We start from the raw sequence: 23,966 nt of genomic DNA on the forward strand, positions 1-23,966 counted from the left end.
CTGGGTTGCATGGTCATCTCCACACTAGTCACTGGGCACAGTGCATGCAGCACTCTACTGGGGCATGTCTGCACCATGTGCTTACCCCCGAGGTTGGGCGTGGGGTCAGCACCACATAAACCATATGGGCTACAAGTAGGGAAAGGAAGGTGCCTCCAGGAAAATCCCTGTCTCTGGGTACCTAGGATGGCTATGAAATTGGTGTCAGGAGAAGTGACCAACCCTGCCTTACACAGGAAAGCACCTGCAGAGAACGGGAAGCTGTGAAAGGTTTGCTGAGGAAAAGCAGCATTAATTGTCGCCATTTACCCACACATTTTCTTTTCTGCCCAGTTATACCACACAATCGCCATCACGTCTTTCTTGGGCGTGGGATTAACTCTGTCGTTCGTGATGTTGAATCACATCGCTAAACTCTGCTCTGAGACACTCATCTGCACCGCGTGCCCTCCTGAGTACGCCTGCCCTCTCTCACCCTAACACAGCCAGTGCAGAGCTTGCTCCGGGCCCACACTACACTCTGCAAGCCAGGGAAGTTCTGAGTTGACCCTGGAGCTGACTTCAGAATGAACCTACACACAGCCTCGGCCTCGGGTCACAGCCAAACCTGCCCGGGCTCTAGGAGGCTAAAGCCTTGTTGTGAGTGTTATGGGAGGGGGTCCCAAGGTCTCCTCCTGCCACGCAGATCCCCTGAGAGTGAGGGGCCTAATGGGGGAATAGGTTGGGTGTGCGTCAAGAAATGGTCAGGAGATTGAGACCATCTTAGCTAACACGGTGAAACCCCGTCTCTACTAAAAATACAAAAAAAATTAGCCGGGCGTGGTGGCGGGTGCCTGTAGTCCCAGCTACTCGGGAGGGTGAGGCAGGAGAATGGCGTGAACCCGAGAGGCGGAGCTTGCGGTGAGCTGAGATCACGCCACTGCACTCCAGCCTGGGCGACAGAGCAAGACTCCGTCTCAAAGAAAAGAAAAAGAAAAGAAATGGCGCTGGTGAATGCTTGTTGGGGTTCCCTGGGAGCCTCTTCCAATCAGCATCTTCCATCCCCTGACCCCAGGATTACCTGTGCCCCTTCCTTGATAAATAGGACCCACCATCTCGGAAAAAGCTCCTAGGGCATGAATCCCATTTATAAGGATTGTCAAGGCCTTCTCTTTAAAGTACTGCGCCTGATCAAGGGTGGCAAGTGCAGAAGGGCTTGTCCGAACACAATTTATTGAAGATGTGTGACCATCCAGGTTTTGGGAGAAAGAGGAAAAGCAGGACATGGGTTCTGAGTGTATAAAGGACACAATTCTTGAGTGATCCTTGTGGGCGAGTCCGGAAAAAGTCATCTGTCCTGGGGCGCCCCCTGCTGTCCATAGCCAAAAACGGCGTCCCCAGAGCTCAGGCCTCAGACAGAGGCTCAGAGAGCCTGCGCAGACCTGCTCTGCTCTTTAGGCCTGGGGACGTCCATGCTGGCCAGCATTCCTCGGGGGCATGGTCAGATGGCAACCCAGAGGAGAGGGCAAGTCCTGCAACTTCTGACGGCACCCAGCTGCTGTACACAGAAATGTGTCCAAGACATTTTCTCTTCTCCCTCTTGGCATCAGGCTCCAAGGGTTGAAACCTTGGCCTACCGCAAAATGACTGGTACTGCCTGGGCAAATCCCTTCACTTCCTCAAGGTGCTGCTTGCCCCTGTGAGATACGGTTGAAGTGCTTGCTGACTTCGCAGGTAGCCTGCGGCAGATCGTAATAGATAAACACAATTTGCAAGGTGCTTCTGTGTGTCACTCTAGATGGTGCTCACACAGGTGCCCTGTAAAAGCCATGCACGTCTTAAACGTGTTGGCTGTGGCTCAGGTAAACAAATGTGGGAACAAATCATCCCGTGACTCAGAGAGAAGGTGCACTGTGGTACCAGCCTGGAAGGGGCAGAAGTTCTTGCAAGCTCTCCTGCTCATCTCAGCTCTGGCAGCTCTGGGATGGGGGTGTGTGTGTGTGTGTGTGTGTGTATTCACTAACAATAGGGAACTTTGCAGCCCCATGGCAGCAACTCCTCCAGGTGCCCTGAATTTTTTTCTGTGACATCTTCTGGGCTTCAGGATTGGACCCTGAGGGACTTGAGGTGGTAGAGGTCTATCCATCTGTCCGTCCCAAACCTGTGGGGCACTGTCACCCTTTTACAGCTTCTCACCATTTCTCTGCCCACCCCAACGTCATCCTTCCCATCTCACCCTGTCCAGACCCAGACCCTCATGGGCTGGAAGGAGGGCGGCAGCCACCAGCTCTGCCACTGTTGCATCCCGCTAGACCACGATTAGACCATGATTTCAGCCTCCTGGCCACCGCTCTGCCCAGGCTTGATCTCCTGCACGCTGCCGCAGAGAGATCCTGTTCCCAATCGCAGCTCGCTTCTCTGCTAAAGACCAACAATCCTTCCCCACAACCAATGGAGTCCAGTCTCTGGATGTGCCCTCCTCCACGCCCTGCCCCCCATGCTGTGCCCCCGGGCTCCTGGCTGCTAGGTCAGCACCACTTCCTGCCCCTTGTTCTACCACTGCTTGGGCTCCAGCTCCTAGAGCAACAGAAATGTACCAAGAGACACAAATTCAAGGCACATAAGTAATTTTACATCTTGTAACAGCCATGTTTTTAAAAACGGAAAAGAAACAGGTGAAATTAATTCCATAATATTTTTAACCCAGTATTTCCAAAATATTACCATTTCAACATATAATCAACATCAAAATTGTTAAGATAACTCACATTTTTTATACCAAATATTGGAAATTCAGTGTACAAACAGCACATCGGAATTCAGACTAGCCATGTTTCAAGGAACCAAAACCACACATGATTAGTGGTGACTTTATCAGACAGTACAGTTCTAGAACCTTCTCTGGCTATTCCAGCCCCTGCCCACTTCTCCCTTCTCCCTGAAGATGGTTTAGGGTGCTTTCTGGTTGTTTCTTGTCCATGAAGGTGATTCAGCCAAGGCCTGGAATCCCAGCCTGTCTGAAGACTTCAGTGAGACCTGGGAAAGTCTTTTCAGGTCTGTGGGGGTTCCATGGTGAATATTTATTAAGCAGCATGTATTCGGTTTTAAAGATGGGTCCATATTCTGAGGTTAATTTCTTTCCAACATTGGGTATTAAAATCTGCCCCCTCACTTTTAAATTTTTTATTTTTGACATAGTGGGAGATAATTGCAGTTACTTTTAAGGGCAAAATTAAAAGGTGGCAAACTTATGAACCAGAGATATTAAAAAGAAAAACAAAACCCAAATGCTAGCATGTGAAACCCAGAAAGTGGCAACTCCTGGGCCCCACGGGCTGCCACAGGAATTTTCCTAAAATGAAGATTGGATGATGTTGCTCCTGGGGCTCCACCATTACCTCAGGAGGGGGCAGAGTCAAAGACTCATGAGCCTTCAAGACCAAGAGGGTGCTTACTAGCCACAACATACATAATTCTCCAGGAAGAACGCATTGCCGAGCCCCTCCCCCAGCCTCCCTCCCGAGGCCAAGCTGCTTCATAACTCCCCTGACTTGTGCCAGCCTCTGCCTCTCACTGGCCAACTCCTCCTCATCCCTGTCCCAGCTGAGCTGGAATGCCACCTCCTCCAGGAAGCCTCTCTGACCTCCAATCAGGGTTGAGCTAGCCCCTTCTCAGGCTTCTGCAGTTGCACGGTTCCCTCTGTCTCACTTGTCATAACTGTCTGCAGCCAGCTCTGCTACCCCAGCAGAGCGTGCTCTGCCCCTGTCCCCAGTGCCTGCACAGGGATTGCACCCAGGGAGAGCTCAGTCTTGGTGAGGGTTGTGACAAAGGAAGTGGCAGTCCTCCAGAACCCAGCTAGGAGGGTGCCTGCTGTGCAGAGTCTGGGACCCGGCTGTCCATGTGATCTGCGGTGGCTGTGGCTGGAGGCGCCTCTCCTGGTGGAGCTGTCTCCGGGCCATTCCCTCACATCGAGGTGGGAGTGCCAGGTGGCACTGGGCCTCCCCTGAAGACACTGAAGGGGCCCTTCCCACATGACCATTAAGGCAGGGACTGGGATGCAGCAGTGGCAGAGCTGGTGGCTGCCACCTTCCTTTCTCTTTCCCCAGTGATTTTCAATCAGCTGTATTGAGGCATCATTTGCATACAGTAAAATTCACCTAACAGAGTTTGAGAAGTTTTGACAAAATGTTTCCATCACCCCGCAAAATTCAGAGCATCTCCATCACTCCCAGATCCCCTCGGGACACTTTGCAGTTGATTCCTTCCCCTGCTCCCCCCCCGGCCACATTGGTCTCTCCATCTCTATCCCTGTGGTTTGTCTCTTTCAGGATGTCATAGATATGGAACCATTACACATGCAGCTTCCAAGCCCGCTTCTTTCACTCGGCACAGTGCTTTTTAGCCTCACTGCTGTTGCACTTGTGGGGAGCTTCCTCCTTTCCATTGCCAAGCTCTATACCGTTGTAAGGATACACTCAGCTTATCCGCTCCCAGTGGAGGGACCACCCCTTTCATTTTAGGGGAGGACAATCAGAGGTCCTAAAGAACTGTGGATAATGTGGTCCTAGGAGAGAAAGAGGTGGCAGGAGCCCCTTGCAGATGGGACCGTCAGGACAGTCTCTAACCAAAGGCTTCTCTAACCAGGTCACTGTCCCTGCCTCCCAGCGGGGCAGTGGAAGTGATTTTCTCCTGGCTGCCTTCCCAGATCTGTCTGATCAGGAGCCTTCTCCACTCAAAGTCTTTGGAGCAGCGCATTCCTTTAATTTTCCCGGTGTGGATGTTCTTTTTCTCGATGGGCAGGTATCAAGGGTTATTCAAAAGCCATATTTACACTCCTGAATTATGCCTACCCTTCCTGAGCCAGGCAGAAGAGGCAGCTACAGGGGTCTCGCCTTTGCCTTGGGGGTGTAGGAACGATCTGGATGAGACAAAGGAGCCGGGTGGGAGGAGAGAGCGAGCTCTGGCTGTGGCTCTGGCCAGCTGTGCCTGCAACACAAAAGCCTTTGCCTCTCTGAGTCCCAGTTCCTGGGGTCTGAGTGAGAGGGATTCTGACAGTTCTTAAAGAGCTATGGGCAAAGCTAGCTCCCTGACTAACCACGGGGCCCTGGCCAAGTTGTTTAGCTCCTTTGGACTCAGTCTCCTCATCTGTAAACTGCGGGGCCACGCAGATGTTCGTTAGGCGGGAACACCGAGGAGCCCCCATACCTTCTGCTTGGTCAAGAGGTTATGGGCCTTGCCCCTTTCTCCTGTTTCTGAACATTATTTAAATGGTCCTGATATGCATCCACCTCCCCCGCTCCCAGTCATTGGATGAGCGTCCCCAGGCCTGTGCCCTTCTAGGGATTAGGGAGCCAATACCCTTCAAGTCCGATGTTTAGATTAGTGCTCTGTGAACAAGAATGCCCCCTCTATTGATTTACCCTGCCTACATCTCAACTCCCTTCCTCCTCTCCAGTCCTGCACATGTGACCCTGAGCAAACTACTTCCCCTCTCTATGCTTCAGTTTTCCCATCGGTAAAAAAGAGTCAATAAGACCAGGCGCGGTGGCTCATGCCTGTAATCCCAGCACTGTGGGAGGCCAAGGTGGGCGGATCACCTGAGGTCAGGAGTTTGAGACCAGCCTGGCTAACACAGTGAAACCCCGTCTCTACTAAAAATACATAAAATTAGCTGGGCATGGTGGCACAGGCCTGTAATCCTGCTACTCAGGAGGCTGAGGCAGGAGAATCGCTTGAACCTGGGAGCGGAGGTTGCAGTGAGCCGAGATTGTACCACTGCACTCCAGCCTGGGCGACACAATGAGACTCCATCTCAAATTTAAAAAAAAAAAAAGGCGGGGGCAATAATGGCACCGACACACATAGTGCTGTTGTCAGGATGGAATGAGATGTATATGAAAGATAGAAAGTGTTTCAAACAGTGCCTCTCACAAGGTCAGCACTCACCATGAGCTTGCCGCGATGATGATGATGAAAGTAGGTTTGTCCTGCAGCCCCACAGGATCCAACGTCGGGCCTGCACCAGCATGCAAATACTTACACTGGTGCTCCTGGGCCGTGCTGAAGGACTTCCCCATCCACTGTCTAACTATGCCTCCAGCCCTCACAGCCCGGAGCGGAAGCCGCTGAGAGGCCTCCTCACATGTATTGCTAGTCTCAGCCTCCACTGGGAATGGTGGGTCTTGGTGATAACATCAGCCCCTTTGAAATCCTAAGAGCTTTGTCATGTATTCTAAAAGTTACAAACTCCACCGACAAAACATGTACTGAACGTTTTGCTCCTTCAGTGCTGTCTCTCCTTTGTTCTGGGCCAGCACTGGGGCTTCCTTTCTTTTCAAATGCATATCTGAATTTCCTTTCAAATGTATTTTTTATAACGTATTTATTGTTACTCCCTGCTTTCAAAATATGTATTCAATACACTTTTCAAATGGTCAAAAGCTGTTTGCTTTTGATTGAAGGCCTCCTTCCCCTGGGCATCGCAAAACAATTTCTGGAAAGCTGGTGAGGAGGGATCTTGAGCTGGACTCGGGAATAAGAGACCTTGTTAAAGCAGTGTGTTGAGACAAGAGTTTCATAAGTACTCTTGTCCCTGCACCCAGGGGACATCTCATTTTTTCCTGCAACACGCTTGCAGGAGCCATGCCTTTGCAGGCAGGATCCCCAGCTGCTAGGTCACGCCCATAGCAGAAGGTCCCAGGGACTGGGAGTAATTGTCAGCTTCCCATCGTTGCCATCGATGGAGGCTCTGCTTTGTCGTGAGCACCTCGCAGTTATGACCTCTTACCCTGCAACAGTCCTGAGTCATGGAGGTTTCCATCCTAATTTCACAGCAAACAGGCCCAAAGGTAGGACATAAGTGGCCCTATTACACCACTGGGAAATGCAGACAGAGACATGGGGAGACCCTGGGAGAACACTGGACTCCAGATTCTCTGTCATTGAATACATCTGTGTAGGAGATAATGGAGGGAACGTTGCTGCATCTTCCCATCTGCCGCGTGACTTTCCGTTTTAGGTCTTGATCCCTTGTATTGGTACACACTCGACGACATTAGTCAACACCTTCATGTGTGTGGGCGAAGCATTACCCAGGTGCCGGGGCAAGAGGCTGAAGGCACAAACTGTTGCAGTAGAATAAAGAAAATAGTTAGAATAAAGAAAAGTTATAATACAAATTAGATATAGAGATGATCATGGACAATTATCAATCATTAGTATAAACATTATTAATCATTAGCTTTTAATATTACTCTTTGTTGTATTACTAATATAACCAAGAAATAACTGGCGGGTATAGGGTCAGGTGCTGAAGGGACATTGTGAGAAGTGACCTAGAAGGCAAGAGGTGAGACTTCTGTCATGCCTGCCTAAGGGCCACTTGAGGGCTCCTTGGTCAAGTGGTATTGCCAGTGGCTGGGAAGGCACCCGTTACTTAGCAGACCGTGAAAGGGAGTCTCCTTTCCTTGGAAGAGTCAGGGAACCCTCTGCTCCACCAGCTTCTTGTGGGAGACTGGATATTATCCAGGCCTGCCCGCAGTCATCTGGAGGCCTAAACCCCTCCTCGTGGTACTGTGCTTCAATGATCATGCTCCTTGTCCACCTTCATGTTCCTCCCATACTCCTGGTTCCTCTTTGAAGTTCTTAGTAGATAGCAGTAGAAGAAATAATGAAAGTCTTGAAGACTTTGATCTTTTCTTATAAGTGCATAGAAGAAAATGCTGACGTATGCTGCCTTCCCTCTCTGCTTCGGCTACCTAAAAGGGAAGGGCCCCCTGTCCTATGATCATATGACTTGCTTGAGTTTATCAATTACTTGGACAACTTACTCTCCTTACCCTTACCCCTTGTCTGGTATGCAATAAATATCAGAGTGCCCAGCCATTTGGGGCCACTACTGGTCTCCGCATCTTGGTGGTAGTCGTCCCCCGGGCCCAGCTGTTTTCTATTTATCTCTTTGTCTTGTGTCATTATTTCTTACAATCTCTCGTCTCGGCACACGGGGAGAATACCCGCTAGGCCCCGTAGGGCTGGACCCTACACATGTGTAACCTTTGTTGATCTTTTCAGCGTGTGATTTGGTGTTTGGTTATGTGCATACCCTCCCTGAATTCATCACCACCATCAAGAGCGTGGGTGTATCTATCATCCCCCAAAGCTTGCTCTTGGCCCCACCGTGGCACCCCACCCCCTCCTCCAGGCTACCATTGATCTGCTTCCTGTCACTACAGATTAGTTTGCATTCTCTAGAGTTTCATATGTACTTTTGTTTGGTATGGCTTCTGTCATGCAGAATAATTATTTTGAGATTCAGCCGTGGTATTGTATCAATGGTTCATTTCTTGGAATCTTCCTTGAATTCTTATAATAAGCCCTACTTGGTTATGGCCTGGTATTCTTTTAATACACTGATAGATTTGGTTTGCTAATAGTTTATTTAGGACTTATGCATCTATATTCCATAAAGAGGGTGATAAACCAAAAATTGGGCCCAGAATAGACCAACCAGATAGCAAAGAGCAGCCTAGCAAAAACATGGCAGAGGCTCCTGTTACCAGGAGGACCAGTGGACACAGAGCAGGCAGACTCAGACTGAATTAACTGACCCCTCTCAGCCGGGCCTTCCTTAGAAGAAGAAAATAATCGCGGCGGTTTTTTGTTTTGTTTTTTTTTTTAACTTTATTAATTCCAGAGCATTAGAATTCAAAAGAATGAAAAGTCAAATACTATTGTAAAATGCTTGGAAAAACACAGACCCACTCTACTGTGGGAAAGAAAGCCGTAGTGTGGTCACAAGTGCAAAGCCAAGACTCAGGAGTTTTTTAAGAGCTGAGAAACACTCTTCCTAGTCATCACCTCTGAGAAACCATGGGGTCCTCTGGGTGGGCACCTCAGAGAGGAGGGGCAGACAGGAGAGGGGCTTGGGTGAGGGGAAGGGGGGAAGCGAGGAAGAAAGAAGAGGAGAGAGGCAGAGCTCGGAGACAAAAACTGGGGAGGACAAGAGAGGGGAAGGAGGAGAAGAAGAAAAGAGACATAAAGAGGGAGAGAAGAGGGAGCTGGGAGAGAGAAGGATGTTAGTCATTCAAAACAGCCACAAACCCAGGGAAGATGGTTATCTCGCTTCCTGAAGCCATGAGCGAAATAATGATATCCAAGGAGCTGTGAGGGTATGGGGCAGCAGCATGAAGAGAAGGGGTTCACTGTGGGCTGAATTGGGTCCCCCCAAAGGATATGCTGAGGTCCCAACCCCCAGTGCCCGTGAATATGACTTTATTTGGGAGTAGGGTCTTTGCAGAGGTAATCGAGTTAAATGAGGTCACACTGGAATAGGGTGGACCTTGTAATAAGAGAGAAGTTTAGACATGACACAGAGGAAGACACTGTGTGAAGGTGTAGGGTACACAGACAGGGGAGAACACCATCTTGAAGACAGAGGCAGGGACTAGAACCATGCGGCTATAGCCCAGGAACACCGAGGACTGCCAGCAACTGACAAAAGCTGGAAGAGGCAGGGAAGGAACCTCTTCTAGAGTCTTCCGAGAGTGTGGCCCTGACAGCACCTTGATTTCAGGCTTCTGGCCTCCAGAACTGTGAGAACATCCATTTCTGTTGTTGAAAGCCTCCCAGTCTGTGCTGATTTCTTATGGCACCCCTAGAAAACGAATTCTAGAAAATGAATTCAACGTCCCCTCAATGCATCCACAGCCCCCTGTGAGGGGCTTACTTGGACCACCCAAAACTCACATGTTGAAATCCTAATACCCAGTAGCTCAGAATGTGACTGTATTTAGAGACGAGGTCTTTAAAGAGGTAATTAAATTAAAATGAGGTTGTTAGGGTGGGCCCTAATCCAATATGACTGGTGTCTTTATAAAAAGAGGAAATGTGGACACAGGCACACCCAGGGGGAAGCCCATGTGTAGTCACGGGGCAAAGACAGTCATCTATGAACCCAGGAGAGGGGCCGCAGAAGAAACCAACCCTGCCAACACCTTGCTCTCCGACTTCCAGCCTTCAGAATTGTGAGAAAATAATGTCTGTTATTTAAGCCACGGTCTTAATTGTGGGACTTCGTTATGACAGCCCAGCAAACTAATCTACCCCAAGCCCTGATAGGTGGGAGGGCAGCTGGAGACTCCCCTGCCTGCACCTTTGGACTGACAGCATTGGCTGGCTTGAGGATGGGGTGGACGGGAGTCAGCACACTAAGCCATGAGCCCCCACCTGGCACCTGCCCAACCCTTTCAGGAGAGCACAGTTCTTATCCAGTCCCCCATTGCAGAGGCACCTCTGAATGTCCTGCTTCCCCAGACTCCTCCTGTGTGAGGGCCTGGGGCCTTCTGCCTGTGCCTGGACTTTCCCATGTACAGCCTTGGACATGCATGACCTCCAGCACCACATGAGGGCTGGAGGGGGGCCTCTACGAAGGGTAATCGTGTTGACAGTAGCCAGAAAGAGATGGGTTCCTAAGCAGACAGGATGGGTTCCCGGTGAAACCTGACCTTCAAGCCAAAGACAACTTAAAGCCTGAAAACTGGGCTGTCAGTTCCAGACAGAGTCCACGACCCACAGTGAGAACTTCCTTGATGCCTTTTAGTCAGTCCAATGGTGCTTCTTCCAGACCCACCCATGGACCAGTCAGGAGGCACTCCCCCTATTCTGAGTCCATAAAAACTCCCGACTCAGCCACACCTTGGGACTACCTGCCTTCAGGTAGGGGCTACCCACTTCAGGTCCCCTCCAGTGTTGAGAGCTCTTCTGTCACTCAATAAAACTCTTCTCCACCTTGTTCACTCTCTAGTTGTCTTCGTAACCCTCACTCTTCTTGGACACGGGACAGAAACCCAGGATCTGCTGAACACGGGTGGGAAATGAGCTGTAGAACACTCTGCTGGCTCGGGGTGGCTTCCCCACATGATGGAAGCAGCAGCTGGGCCAGGCCAGCCCAGAAGCCCCATGCCAGAGTGGGGCAGAGGGACTGAATAAGCTGTGACATGCCATTGTTTGCCAAAGCATGCGGATGGTGGGAACAAGCAAGCTGTAACACAAATGAGCCATAACATACCCTCTACAACATGCCCCTTATAACAATGCCCCCGACACCGTTCACTGCACTGCAGGGGTGGGAAGGAGAGAGAGCTGTAACAGTCCTTGGAGGTTCAGGTCTACGGACTCCCCAGGTAAAAGCTATATCCCTTGGGACTCCGTGTTGATGATGTCTGTGAGTTTTTGGGCACTACTGCGTCCCCCTTGTCTAGACACTGGCCCCAAGGCAGAAGCCGTTCAAGGTGGCATGCTGGGACCAGTTGTGGGCTGAGCACAGAGCCGGGGGTGTGGAGTCTGGGCCAGAAGCTGGAACTGAGCGGGGTCCACTGGACCGAGTGGGCAGAGGGAGTCCAGCAGCCAGCCCAGAGCCCAGTGAAGCCCAAGCAGAGGCGCCACTGACCACAGAGGTTTCCGGCTGGAAGAATCCTGTCAGTGTGACACACTGGGCCTTCCACACCTGGGCAAGGGGTTTTCATGCTTCACTTCTGCCCCTAACCCTTCATTTTCTGCTCAGTCTAGGAGTCCATCTTTCAGAGCTGCCTTCTCTTGAGTGGAGTCATATTCCTGAGAAGCATGTTGGAGCAGAAAGATTCAACCTTCTTGTCTTTTTTGTTTTCGCTTTAACACATGAGGAAACTAAAGCTCAGAGAGGGAAAGGGACCTGTCCCAGGCCACACAGCTATTTGGGGATCAAATTAAATCCAGAACACTAGGCCAGTGAGGCCAGATGAGCCCTCAGCATGCTCAGCACAAGTACCTGGAGAGTTCTTGCATAATCCTGTTAGGTCACTGTTATTTCTGCCTAACATTTACATTAACATTTGGGGTGAGCCGCAGAGCTTTTTCAACTTTTAAAAGCACTTCACTATCTTATTTATTATGGCAAAATCTGGTTTAAGTCACTGTTCATAAAACTGTGATTTAACATAGAGCTTTTATTACAAAAATAAATTGCAGTAATAACTGCTCAACCAGACACTTTGCAATTAAAAATAAAACTGCACAGTAAAGAGAAATGCAATTCACAATAAACTAAGTTGTTCTTTCTGTCCCCACTCCACCTGCCTGGGCTCCACATATTGCTACTGGATTTCAAACCATTTGCTGGCATTAATCTGTTTAGTACTGCTCAGTTCTCCAAATAATTGGACAATTTCATATTTTTAGCTCAGGATTAATGGCCTAAGAGATAGTCACATGTCCTTTCAGTCCTCAGCTACAAACTCTACCAAGAATCTAGTGTGTCTCTTTGCTTAATGTGATCTTGAATTTTGATCTCGTCACTATCTACAATGAAAGCTCAGAGGGAAAGAACCCCATTGTATTAGATATGGCTGTCATGACAAAATAGCATAGACTGGGTGGCTTAAACAATAGACATTTATTTTCTTGCATTTCAGGAGGCTGAGATTTGAGATCAGGGTGCTAGCACAGTTGGGTTCTGCTGAGGGCTCTCTTATGGGTTGCAGACAGCCACCTTCTTGCTGTGTCCTCACTGGCAGAGCGAGAGAGTGAGAGAGAGAGAGTGAAAGAGACAGCTCTGGTGTCTCTTCTCATAAGGGCGCCAATCTCACTATCAGGGCCCTATGCTCATGACCTCATCTAATTCTAAGAACTTCCCAAAGGCCCCGTCTCCAAATACCATCACGTTGCAGGTGAAGGCTTCAACATATGAGTGGGGAGGATGTAATTCCCTTCATAACACCCAAACAACTGGCTGGTTATTTGCACAGTGCTCATGAACAATTTTGCACTTAGGATCATCCTAGTGGAAATAATTTTTCCTCTTACATGTCTCCAAAAAATATTTTTTCTCCAAGCAACGTCCCCTTTGGTGTGGTGGTGAGGACCATTGAAAAGGAGTAAAGTGTGTTTAAATAGCATTCGTTCAAAGTAAATGGAAGGGTTAATTGCTGTTCACAGTTCTGGAACTGCTTTTTTCAGCTGCACAGCCTCTGAGCTAGTAGGAGATTGCAGGGATCTCTGATGATTTCCACCTGGTTATTACTCTATTCATTCCTGCTCCTCTAACCTTTCTGTAGTTTATGGGTGAAATAGCTCTTGTAGTGAAGAAAGTCGGCAAATGCTTTTGATCATAAGTACAGATAATACACATCCCACGGACTCTGTTTTGTGGGATTTTTCTATATATGTTGACATAGCTAATCTTTGCTTCTGCAGCATGTACATAAATACTATACAAGATGACTGGCATATGGTACTGTTATGTGTCTTTTAAGAAAATCTCCAACTGAATCCAATATTTCCCATGTGGCACCTGATACACTGTGGGCGTGGGATATTTATAGAGCAGTAATAATGATATTTGAAAACACCGTGATGTCTAAAGCCTCCATTTCCCTGAAAATTTCATCTAGAAGGCTGCATTTCTCAGGCATAAGCTCTTGCCAGCCATTCACGGTGATTACCAGAAGGTTAAGCATTGCTGGGACTCACAAAACAGCTGTGTTAAGCATTACTACCTCTGAACACTTCAGGAGGAAAGCCATCTTCTCCTGGGGAAGGAAATAGTTGTAGGTAAGGACTTGTCACCTAACCTGGCCTTCTAATGCTAGTCTTTTGCCCTTCAATAGAATTAGGTTTTCTGAGCATTTCTGCTTGATGACTTTGGTTGCACCTCAGGCTACATATGGCAGTTCATGAAATTGTAGAGTCAAAGAATCTTAGAATCAGAGGACGTGTGAGCTGGGAGTTAACCTGGTTACCATTTTAACCAAGCTGTCCCCCTTTTTAAAATTTGAGACAGGGTCTCTCTCTCTCTCACCCAGGCTGGAGTTCAGTGGCACGATCATGGCTCACTGCAGCCTAGACCTCCCAGCCTCAAGCGATCCTCCTGCTTCAGCTTCCTGAGTAGCTGGGACTATAGGTGCATGTCATCCTGCCCGGCTATCTTTTTTTTTTTTAGAAACAGGGTCTTGCTACATTGCCCAGGTTGGTCTCGAACTCTTGGGCTCACGCAATCTTCCTGCCTTGGCCTCCCAAAGTGCTGGGATTACAGGTGTAAGCCACCATGCCTGGCCCATCCCTTTTTTAAAAAGTGAGGACCCCAGGGAGGACATTAGTTTGGTGACAGAGGTGGGACTGAGGTCTTTTTGTTTTTATCCTGGGGCTCACTCCATTGCACCTGGCTTGTTTCTGTAGCTAATGTAATCCAGCCCTATTCTATTTAATTTACTGTATGTTACTAAAAAGCCCACCTGAGTGATAGCTCCCACTTTTATGTGTCTACTACGTGCAGATCCTCTACCAGCTCCAGTTGCATCACGTTATTTAATTTCTACCAGAACCTTATGAGGTAGGCATTACCAGCTCCATTTTATACATGGGGAAACTAAGGCTCAGAGAGGTTAAGTGTCTTGCCCAAAACCCATCATTAATAATTGGCCAAGTCAGGGCCTGAACCTGGGATATCTGAATCTGCAGACCATGCTCCTGCCATCAGAGTTGGAGACAAGGTGAAGCCAGAGACAGTCCTTCTGCATGAGCAGGAAACGTTATTTTACTGGCGAGGCCAGAGGTATGGACATTGGATATACACCTTACAGCCTGAGTTCCATCACAAGTTAGCCACTGGCCACCCACCATGTGCCAGACTTGGGGGACCCAGAGGTGAATGGGGCACGGCCCCTGACTTGGAGGAACACTCTGGCTATGTGGGAGACAGATGTGTAAACAGATGACAATAGCACCTTGGGATCCAGGCTAGAAAGAAGAATTGTCAGGGGCTATAACCTTAACCCTAGAGGCTGGAGATAGCCCCAGGAGGTGGTGATGCAGGAGCTGGGTCTGGAAGGATGGAGAGGACTGGGTCAGCTGAAGAGGGGGCTGGGAGGGGAGGAAGGAAGGTCTTCCAGGCAGAGGAACCTGCATGTTTCATGTCAAAGAAGTAGGAGAGGGCCCAGGGAAGCTGGAGGGGCAAGAGTGGGGAGGACATAAGTCAGAGTGGTCATGGAGACCAGATGACAGAGGGCCATGGGTGTGTACCGCTGAAGTCAGGGGCAGACCCCACCCAGGAGGCTAGGGGAGTTGTGAGGGTCTTGGGTAAGGATGATTGTCTGACCTTGGACAGATATGCAATCCAGCATAGAGGGAGGACTGGGGAAGGAGGCCAGGCTGGAGGCAGGGTGCCTGAACCTAGGTGAGATGGCCATGGGAAGAGAGAAGGAATCCTGTGCAGAAGAGGGAATAGATGGCCTGTGGGGAGGGAGGGGGAACCAAGGATGACTCCCAGGTTTCAAACCAGCACAGGAGGGTGGTTGGTGGTCCCAGCAGCTTAGCCTGGGAACACAGAAGAGAAACAGCTGAGCAGTGGTAGAGATGCCTCAGGGAAGGCTAGAGAGACTGAGGATGGGGAGACTGAGGCTGGACCCCTGCCAGTGTTTTCAGCATGCCTGACAGGAAAGGTGATATAGTTTGGAAATCCGTCCTCTCCAAATCTCCTGTGGAAATTGATGCCCAGTGTTGGAGGTGGGGCCTGACGGCAGGAGTCTGGGTTATCAGAGTGGGTCCCTCTTGAATGGCTTTGCGGCATCCTCGCTGTAATGAATGAGTGCTCGCTGTATGAGTTCACCTGGAGGTCTGGTTGTTTAAAAGATCCCCTTTCTGTTTCCTTCTCTCTCACCAGGTGATACCTTCTCCCTTCACTTTCTGCCATGAGTGGAAGCTCCCTGAAGCTCTCACCAGAAGCAGACGGTGGCGCCATGCTTCTTGTACAGCCTGAGGAACCGTGAGTTAAATAAACCTCTCTTCTCTATAAATCACCCAGCCTTTGCTATTCCTTCGTAGCAATAGAAGCAGACTAAGACAGAGGGAGATAGAGATGGTGTAGGAGCAGAAGAGAAGCTGGGAGAGCAAGGTGGGGAGGAGGAACGCATCTGCATAGTCCCCATGGAGTGGGGGCCAGAGTCACTTGCTGAGAGGAGTGGACAGGGGTTTGAGAGGGGAGTGAGGGTGGAATGGAGGTTGGGTGGAACAGGGAGATGACAGTTCTGAACAGCCTGGCAGTGCTGAACACCCAGTGGCACTGAGTAGCCCAGGTAGGCACGGAGAAGGCGAGGCCATCAGACTGTCCTTGGGTTGGGTTTGCCAGGCGGGTGAGAGGCAGAACTGGGGCAGTGTCGGAGTGGAGTCTGGGCCCATGAGGAAAGGAGGGCGGGAAGAAGGATGGACTCACAGGCTATGAATTTTGCAGAATCTGAAGAAAGTCACAAATGAGACTCATCCCTTAAGTCTCCAGACAGTAACTATGGTGCCAGGATGACTCAGGCCCAATCTTTTGGGGGTTTCCCGGTCTACAGGAGCCTGACACCTAGAGCGTGCTGGCTGTCATGTCAGGTGCTCCCATGTGCTGCTTCTGTGCTGCACAGTCACCTCTAAAGGTGAGCGCTGCCCTTCCCACCAGGCTGGGGAGACACTAGGGAGCACGCCTGAGTGGCCGTGCTGGAATCCAAACCACAACTGTCTGACCCTAGATCTGTGTTTGCCGAACAGGGAGAGGCAGGGACCCAGGAGACTCTCATAAGTCCTGTCTGGACAGAAAAATACTGCCGCAGCTGGGCCACAGAGGTTTCAATGGATGCACCAGATACTTAACTCACCCTAGGTGCTAGGCTGGTTGGGCTTGGGGCCAGCACATGGAGCTGCCCTCAAGGAACTTCCAGCATGAGAGGCAACCTTAGAGAAGTTTTCAGGAAACTGCTTTTATGGGGTTTAGACCCTTGGGAGAGGTGGCCCCCTAAACAACCTTCTAGTCGCTGGTAGAATACTGCCTTTGTGCAGAAACGTGCCCCAGGCAGATGCTCCGCTCTGCCACAGCATCTCTGCCGTCTGGCCATGCACACAGCTGCCCACCCGCTCTGCTGCTGACAATAGGATGTGGCAGATCTATGCTGGAGGGAATGTGAGACTGACACATCCCAGAGGAGACAGGGCACTCGTGGTGGGGGCTGCTCCGCTCCTCCCACTGGCCCCCTAGTGCTGCAGCATGGGGACTTCCATCTGCAGTCGTGTTGCTCCTTTCTAACCCAGCCTGGCAGGTGCTTTTGCTGAGGGGGTGTAGGATGAGGGTCTGTGTGCAACGTTGATTCCATTTTGTGGCAGGAGATTGATGAGATGTTTGAGGGTGACTGGACGCACTCCCTGGCTGCCTTCAGGAAAGGATCAAGCTGGTGGAAATGAATTCAATCACTCCAACTTAGCAAAAGGTGTCTCGAGGCCTTTCCCTTCCTTTTTGCATCACTCCTGGAGTCTTAAATCCTAAATTACTTTCCACTGGAAACAGATTTATTTTTGAAGTATTGGCCCATTGTCATTTCAAAAACTTTATTCACCGTTGCTTTTAAGGAGTTTGCCAGCTTCCTTCCAGCTGCAACTTTGGACTGCAGAGGATCTAGTGTGTTTCAAACCACCAGTTTTTGTTTTTAGAAGGACGGGTTTAATGTTCAGACTTTATCTAATTATGGATAGTTATGATGCCTTGCTGAGAAATCACAGTGGGATACGGGCTCTGCAGAATAAGACAAACTGACAAACACGGTTCCCGCCTGGTCGATGTAGAGTCTAAATAGTCACATTTAGATTTCAGTAATGGCGTGGAACATGAAGAATTCTCTCACGCTGCGTGAGTGTGTCTGTGACTGGTGGGGGAGAGCAGGGAGGGGTGTCCCTAAAATGAATGCTAAGCAAAAAAGTCCTTTCCTAGGCTGGTTGGTGGGCTTGGGGCCAGCACATGGAGCTGCCCTCAAGGAACTTCCAGCATGAGAGGCAACCTTAGAGAAGTTTTCAGGAAACTGCTTTTATGGGGTGTAGACCCTTGGGAGAGGTGGCCCCCTAAACAACCTTCCAGTCACTGGTAGAATACTGCCTTTGTGCAGAAACGTGCCCCAGGCAGATGCTCCGCTCTGCCACAGCATCTCTGCCGTCTGGCCATGCACACAAAAAAGTGGAGGTAATCAATAATCTAAAAGGAGGTAAGAAAAGGAGAAATAGGCCGGGCGCGGTGGAAATAAATTAGATGAAAGGACTTACTAAAAAACAAAAAATGAGGGCGGTTTGTACTCGTGAACAGGAGAATGGCGTGAGCGGAGCTTGCAGTGAAAAACTGCACTCCAGCCTAAATCCGTCTTCAATGAAAGGAATGCTTTGTTGCATGAGCAAAAAAGAACGTAAATCCTTCAATAAATGCTGCGACCACCAGTGTCGCAGGCCCCTGGCTCTCATTCCTTAATGCAGCAAATATCGATCAGGTGCCCACCCTGTGCCAGATTCCATGCATACCAATCTTTTTAAATCAGTAAACACTCCACATGTCAAATTCTGTTGTTGTACATGTTACAATCACTGATTGATGACACTTAAAAAAAAAAAAAACTACAAGCCTTAGGTCTGTAAAGATTAGTATGCTTTTTCACTCAGTGACTCACATCCTGAAGCACACCCTGATATGGCAGTTGTAAACTACGGTGGAAGAATGTATCATGTAGAATGAACCATGGCATTTGGCATTCTGTGTGTTTCTGATGTGGGCCACACACTCTTGAGAACCAGGGTGAAATCCAAGAGGGACCCTGCCCAGACATAGCGGGTGAGAGGGCCAGGGATGTGACTGGGAGCAAGCAAGAACCTGGATGGTGGAGGTGGGTCAGGGAGTCAGTGGGCCTAGACTCAAACCAAAACAGGGCACGCAGGCAGGGCAAGAGGTTAGCGGCAGAGACACAGATGACCTGGAGATAAGGGCAGCCCCATTTAAGTCAGGTTTACAAGCAGCTTCCAGAGCCTCTGTAGGCAACCGACGGACCTCTGTTCAAACCCCGAGGTGAAGCTTGGCTCTCAGCTCTGCCACTTCCCAGCCGTGTGACCTTGGGTTTGTTACTCAGTTTCTCTGTGCCTCAGTTTCTCATCTCTAAAAAGAGCCATTTCTTCTCGGCCTGTTGTGAGGACTCAATGAGTTATACCATTTAAAGTGCATGGCAAAACACTCAGTAAATGTTAGGCATGGCGATTCAGAGGAGTGAAGTGGCTCTTTTTCATCTCTTAACCTACCCAGCATCCAAATGTCTTTCCTTCTGTGGGGGTCCCTGCATGAAGGAGGCAGAAGGTGGGCCTCGGGGAGGCTTAGGACTTTGATCCTGAGGGACCGAGACAAAGGTGCCGGGACCCCTCTTGGAGATGCTTTGCAGGGCTGGTGGCCGCGTGGGGAAGAGTGGCTGTGGCCAGTGTGGCAGGACAGCAGACTGTCCCTGTGCTAACTTGGCATAACCGCCCCAGCTCCTGCCCGCTGCTCTTCCAATAAATTCCATTTCTGCTGCATCACCAGAGGCTGCCCTGTGGAACGCAACCAAGAGCTCCAAGTAAAGCCATGCTTAACACTGCTGTCCAACACCACTGCCCTCTGGAATGCCCTCAGACCAGCCAGAAGGGTCAGCTCAGAAGACAGGCCTAAATTCCACTACAAAATGGAGAATGGCCCCAGACCCCACAGAAAGACCCCAAGGCAGAAATCCCACACAGGGAGCTCCTTGTCCACGGACAGCCCGGCCATTGGAAAGGGCCAGAGCATCTGACAGATCCTAGGAGAGAGAGACCAGGAGAAGCCACACACGACACCTCTGAACTTGGAGATGGCAGGGGGCTGGCAGGCCAGGGGGCAGGGGAGGTGGCCCGGAACCTAAGGCGTGGTCTTTTTGGTTTCTAATCCTCGGTTACTGTTTTTCTGCCGACTGCTTTCCCCGCAGGGAGCATGAGGTTTTTCTTCACGTGGGGCCAGGGTGTGTTTATCAGCTTGTTGCAAATTACATGGTAAACACTGATCCCCCTGGTTGAGGCAGCCACTGAGTCTCTTTGTTAGATTAATAAGATTACAACAATCTGGGCAGACTTTCAAGTGTTTATTTTCCAAACCTCACTTAGAGGGTGGTAGTCACATAGTCCCAGGCCCGCCTGCATTCCGGGTAGTTGGGTAGAGCTCCTTTCTGTTCCAAGCGCTTATTTCTCCACATGCAATAAAAGAAAAGGTCATTAACCCTCAGCCTCTGACAGTTTATCCTCATATACCTTATTGCCCATTTTCTAGTCAATAACTTAGTGTTTCTTATAACACCTGCACGCTTGTCGGCCTTGTCCCACAGACGTGTTTTCAAAGCCTAATCTTTACAGTGAATCATTTCCTGACTACTTCAAAAGCGTTTTGGCAGATGGACTGCCCTTCTTTATAACTAAGTGCATTTCAGCAAAATTTACTGAAAGTTAAATTCTGTAGCATCCTGTTGACTAATATTATTGTCATATGGATGGTGCAGCTCCCTGGTAAAAACAGTCCACTGCACCCCTTGGTGGCATGAGGGGTGGGTGATGGGGTGCAGTGAGGCACAGCCTGGGGTGGCAGCTGGGGATGGCTCTGCTTACTCATCTTCAGAACTGCCTATCACATGTCTCCCCTCTGGATTCTCCAGACTGCACGGTGGTGAGAGTGCTATGAGCATTGTGGGAACAGAAAGATGACTCAGAACCTCTCTGCCTTCAAAGGAGTTGCAGCCTGACTGGGGCCACAGGGTCCTTCCACCTCCTGAGCACACAGGCACCTGGAACCTTCACCCTCGGGCCCAGTCTACCTTTCTGACCTCTGGTCCTGCCACCGCCTCTCAGGTGCGTCCCGCCTCACGTCCACTCTCCTTCCCCCTAACTCAGCCCCAGAAGCTTTGATCCTCAGTCTGATGTTGCAGTTTCCTGACTCCCAAAAGCTGTCTCACACCTCTGGCCCATATTGAATGACCAACACAGTTCCCTCCAGCTGTCATGCCCTTCCCCGCCCCATCCTTCCAGATCCAAGAACAGGGCTGTTCTTCTGGAACTCATCCATAAGCCCTAAGCCCCCACTTCCCACAGCTCCCAACTTGCCGCAGGGTTCCCCTCCTGGGTTGAGACTTGACTGCCTCCCTGTCTGATTCGCCCATGAGGCTATGAGCTCTTTTGAGGTATTTCAAACTCATCTTTCTAACCTCCCCGCTGGGCTTTACATGTAGCAGCTATTGGGAATTTAGCAAATGTTAAATGAGTGAATGGATGGATGAACAAAAATATGAATGAATGAATGAATATGCCAATAGAGATACAAATAATAATAAACTTTATCCAAGGGCTTTCCATTTACAAATGTTTCATGCCCATCAGTTTATATGATCCTCATACCTTAGAAAGGTAGTTACCATGACCTGAATTTCACACAGAGGCTAAATTATAATAACCGTAACAACTGCAACGTCTGAAGACTGATGCGAATATGCTCTGCTCATCCTAGGACAACTGTGCAAGGGAGGCAGTCATCTTCCGCTGTTGGGAACGAAGTTTCAAAAACTTGTCTAAAGCCTGAGCCAGGATTGGAACCCACATCTTAAGACTCTAAAGCCTTTATTTATTCCCTGATATATGTTGGCAGACAGGGGGATGGAACTCATCCCAGCCGGACAAAGGGGGCCTGAGTGGAATCCTGAAGGGTTGAAGTGAAGATCAAGGGAGGGGCAGATGGGCTGGCCAGTGGGACGGACATGGGCAGAGGAGGGGAGGGGGCGGGGACCTGAGAGGCCGTGTGAGGTTCAGGCAGTGTGTGGAAAACGTCCCATGCCAGTGGCCAGGAGGAGCCACACATTGACAGGCCTCATAGCCTCTGGGGTGAGGCACTTAACTTTGCCCACAGTGGCTCCCCTGTGGGAGTGCAATGCAGCACAGGGGCCTTGGGAGTGTTCTTCTGTGTCATGGAGGAAGAAGTTGGAGGCAAGAAGACCAGTTATTGGATGTGGCAATAATTTGGACTAGCCATAAGGTGACCTACCATGGATAGTGCGTGGAAATATAAAAGGGGAACATTTCCCACACATTTCCCACACTTTCCCCCATCTCTGTTCTTAGCCCAAAGAAATTTCTCCACTGAAAAAGCTCCCCATGGTGTGCGGGTTCAGGCTGCTGTGCCGGTGTGCTCACTGCTCCGCGGCCTCCAGTGCTCCTTTCCCACCTACAACTGCCCATCTGGAGAACACCTGCTCACGTGAAACTCCTCCACAGAGCGTTTCCTGACTACAAGTGTGATGGAGTTAACCACCCCACCTTTGCACCCCTTCACACCTGGTACGTACTTCTGTTGGGGCATCAATGCCAGTGTGCCTTGTCTACACATCTGCCCTCCGGGAGACAGTGAACTCCTCTATGGTTGGGTCTACTTTCCTCCTTGTGTTCCTGGCCTAGGGCAGTGCCTGACACCTAGGAAGCAGGGTGTGGAGTGAGTGAATGAATGCAGGTCAGCATGAGTGAGTCAACGGAGACACTCTCCTCCATCCTCTCTCCAGCAATCGATGATGTCCAATGAGAGCAAGCCACGCTTGGCACTCTCTCTCAGGCCGCGTACTTTGTTTTGAAAAATGCCTTCAAATTAAACATTGATTTTGTAAAATTAACGAGTGGCTCATTTGGCAAGTTTGAAACATCCAAAACAAGCAAAAAATGCTTGGGTGGAAAGAGAAAAAGAAGAGGAGAGAGAGAAAGTGTGGTTTCCGGCCACTGGTTTACAGGTGCTATGTTTCTTGCGTATGATTGAGGAAAACAAAAACCCAGGCCTGGGAATTGACAATTGACAGGACTTCTATGACAAGTGACCTTAGACAAAGTTTGTTTCTCACTTCCTTCCATTAGCTCACAGAAGAACCAATGGGAAAAGGCATTGGAAATGGCAAGGAACACCCTAAAAGAGATGTATTCTTATTCTGCCTGGCTGGTAAAATATTGCCTTGTGAATTATGTGCCAGCTTTCAATGTGCACCAAAAGAAAAGGAGGATTTTAATATTAAATGTATTGTTTTCACTTACTAAGCCATACATTAATTAGGGAGAAAACATGTTCCAAAATATGACATTAAATCCCTTAATAAGCTCTAGTCTTTACAGAAAAGTAGGAAGTACACAGACACTAGCAGCCTAACCTTACATGCAAAGCCATCTGTGATTTTAGAACTAACCTGAGGTGGCACGCTGTTGTGAAATTCTAAATTAAATACCACTAAACATGATTACGGCTTCAAAAATTAGTTACATGCTTCAATAACCACACTTTTATCACAAGAACACACAATCTAAAGCCAAAATAGTTGAGTATAACGTGCCAAAAATATGCTCGCCCCATACATTGTTAGAAAGAGCAGTAGGAAAAGAAATCTAAAATTTACTGCTATTTCATTTGACGGCAGCCAACATCTCCTGTCTTCCTTGGCAAGAAGGCCATTTTTCTATGCTGTATTTTGCACACACAGAAATCTGCATAGAGTGATTTGCATACCAAAAACACATTTGTAAAAGAAACTGTTTGCATAGAAGCTGGGGGGAGATAGGGTTGCCACTGTTGACTTCTATACACACAACTCTCCCAGGCTACTTATTTTTCACTTTCCTATGTGCTGAATTTCCAAAAAAGGGTTATGGATTTTATGATGCATTAAAACTTAAAGCAACTATATCCTGTAGATATCCAAGAACAACCACAACAACAACACGCGCTAAATGTTCCGTGCTAACAGCCTGTCAACTTTTTACTGAGAGGCTGGTAATAATAAGTGCTATAATATATTGAGCATTTATGGTATCCCATGTGTTTTACATAGATGATTGCTTATTCTCACAATTAGTCTTCAAGGTTGGTGTTGTGGTTCCCCATTTACATAGGAGGAAACTGAGGCATGTCAAGGTAATGTACCTTGCCAAAGCCTTGCAAGCCAGGGCGGTGAAACCAGGTTTGGAAGCCTGACTGACTGCTCAGCCCTTTCCTGCCACCCCCGCCCCGAGCTGCCTCTCTCTTTTCCCAGTTTTGCTGCACACCACTGGGTTTTTCTTCCACCAGCCTGTTGGGAGGTGGGAGGAAGTCATGCTGAGAGAGGAAGTCA

General features: G+C 49.2%; 2 protein-coding genes across 2 annotated transcripts in view; one reads left to right on the forward strand and one right to left on the reverse strand.

The window, feature by feature from the left end:
* MAGOH (mago homolog, exon junction complex subunit) overlaps positions 1-12,655 on the reverse strand; it is a 176,677-nt gene extending 164,022 nt beyond the window's left edge. Inside the window, exon 1 of the mRNA XM_050803803.1 lies at positions 12,652-12,655. The gene's annotated coding sequence lies outside the window, so the exon portion shown is untranslated. The remainder of the gene's footprint in view (positions 1-12,651) is intronic.
* Positions 1-23,966, forward strand: part of MRPL37 (mitochondrial ribosomal protein L37) — a 911,410-nt gene that overhangs the window by 84,651 nt on the left and 802,793 nt on the right. The gene's annotated exons all lie outside the window — the stretch shown is intronic.

Source organism: Macaca thibetana, chromosome 1, assembly GCF_024542745.1.
Source record: "Macaca thibetana thibetana isolate TM-01 chromosome 1, ASM2454274v1, whole genome shotgun sequence".
NCBI lineage: Eukaryota > Metazoa > Chordata > Mammalia > Primates > Cercopithecidae > Macaca > Macaca thibetana.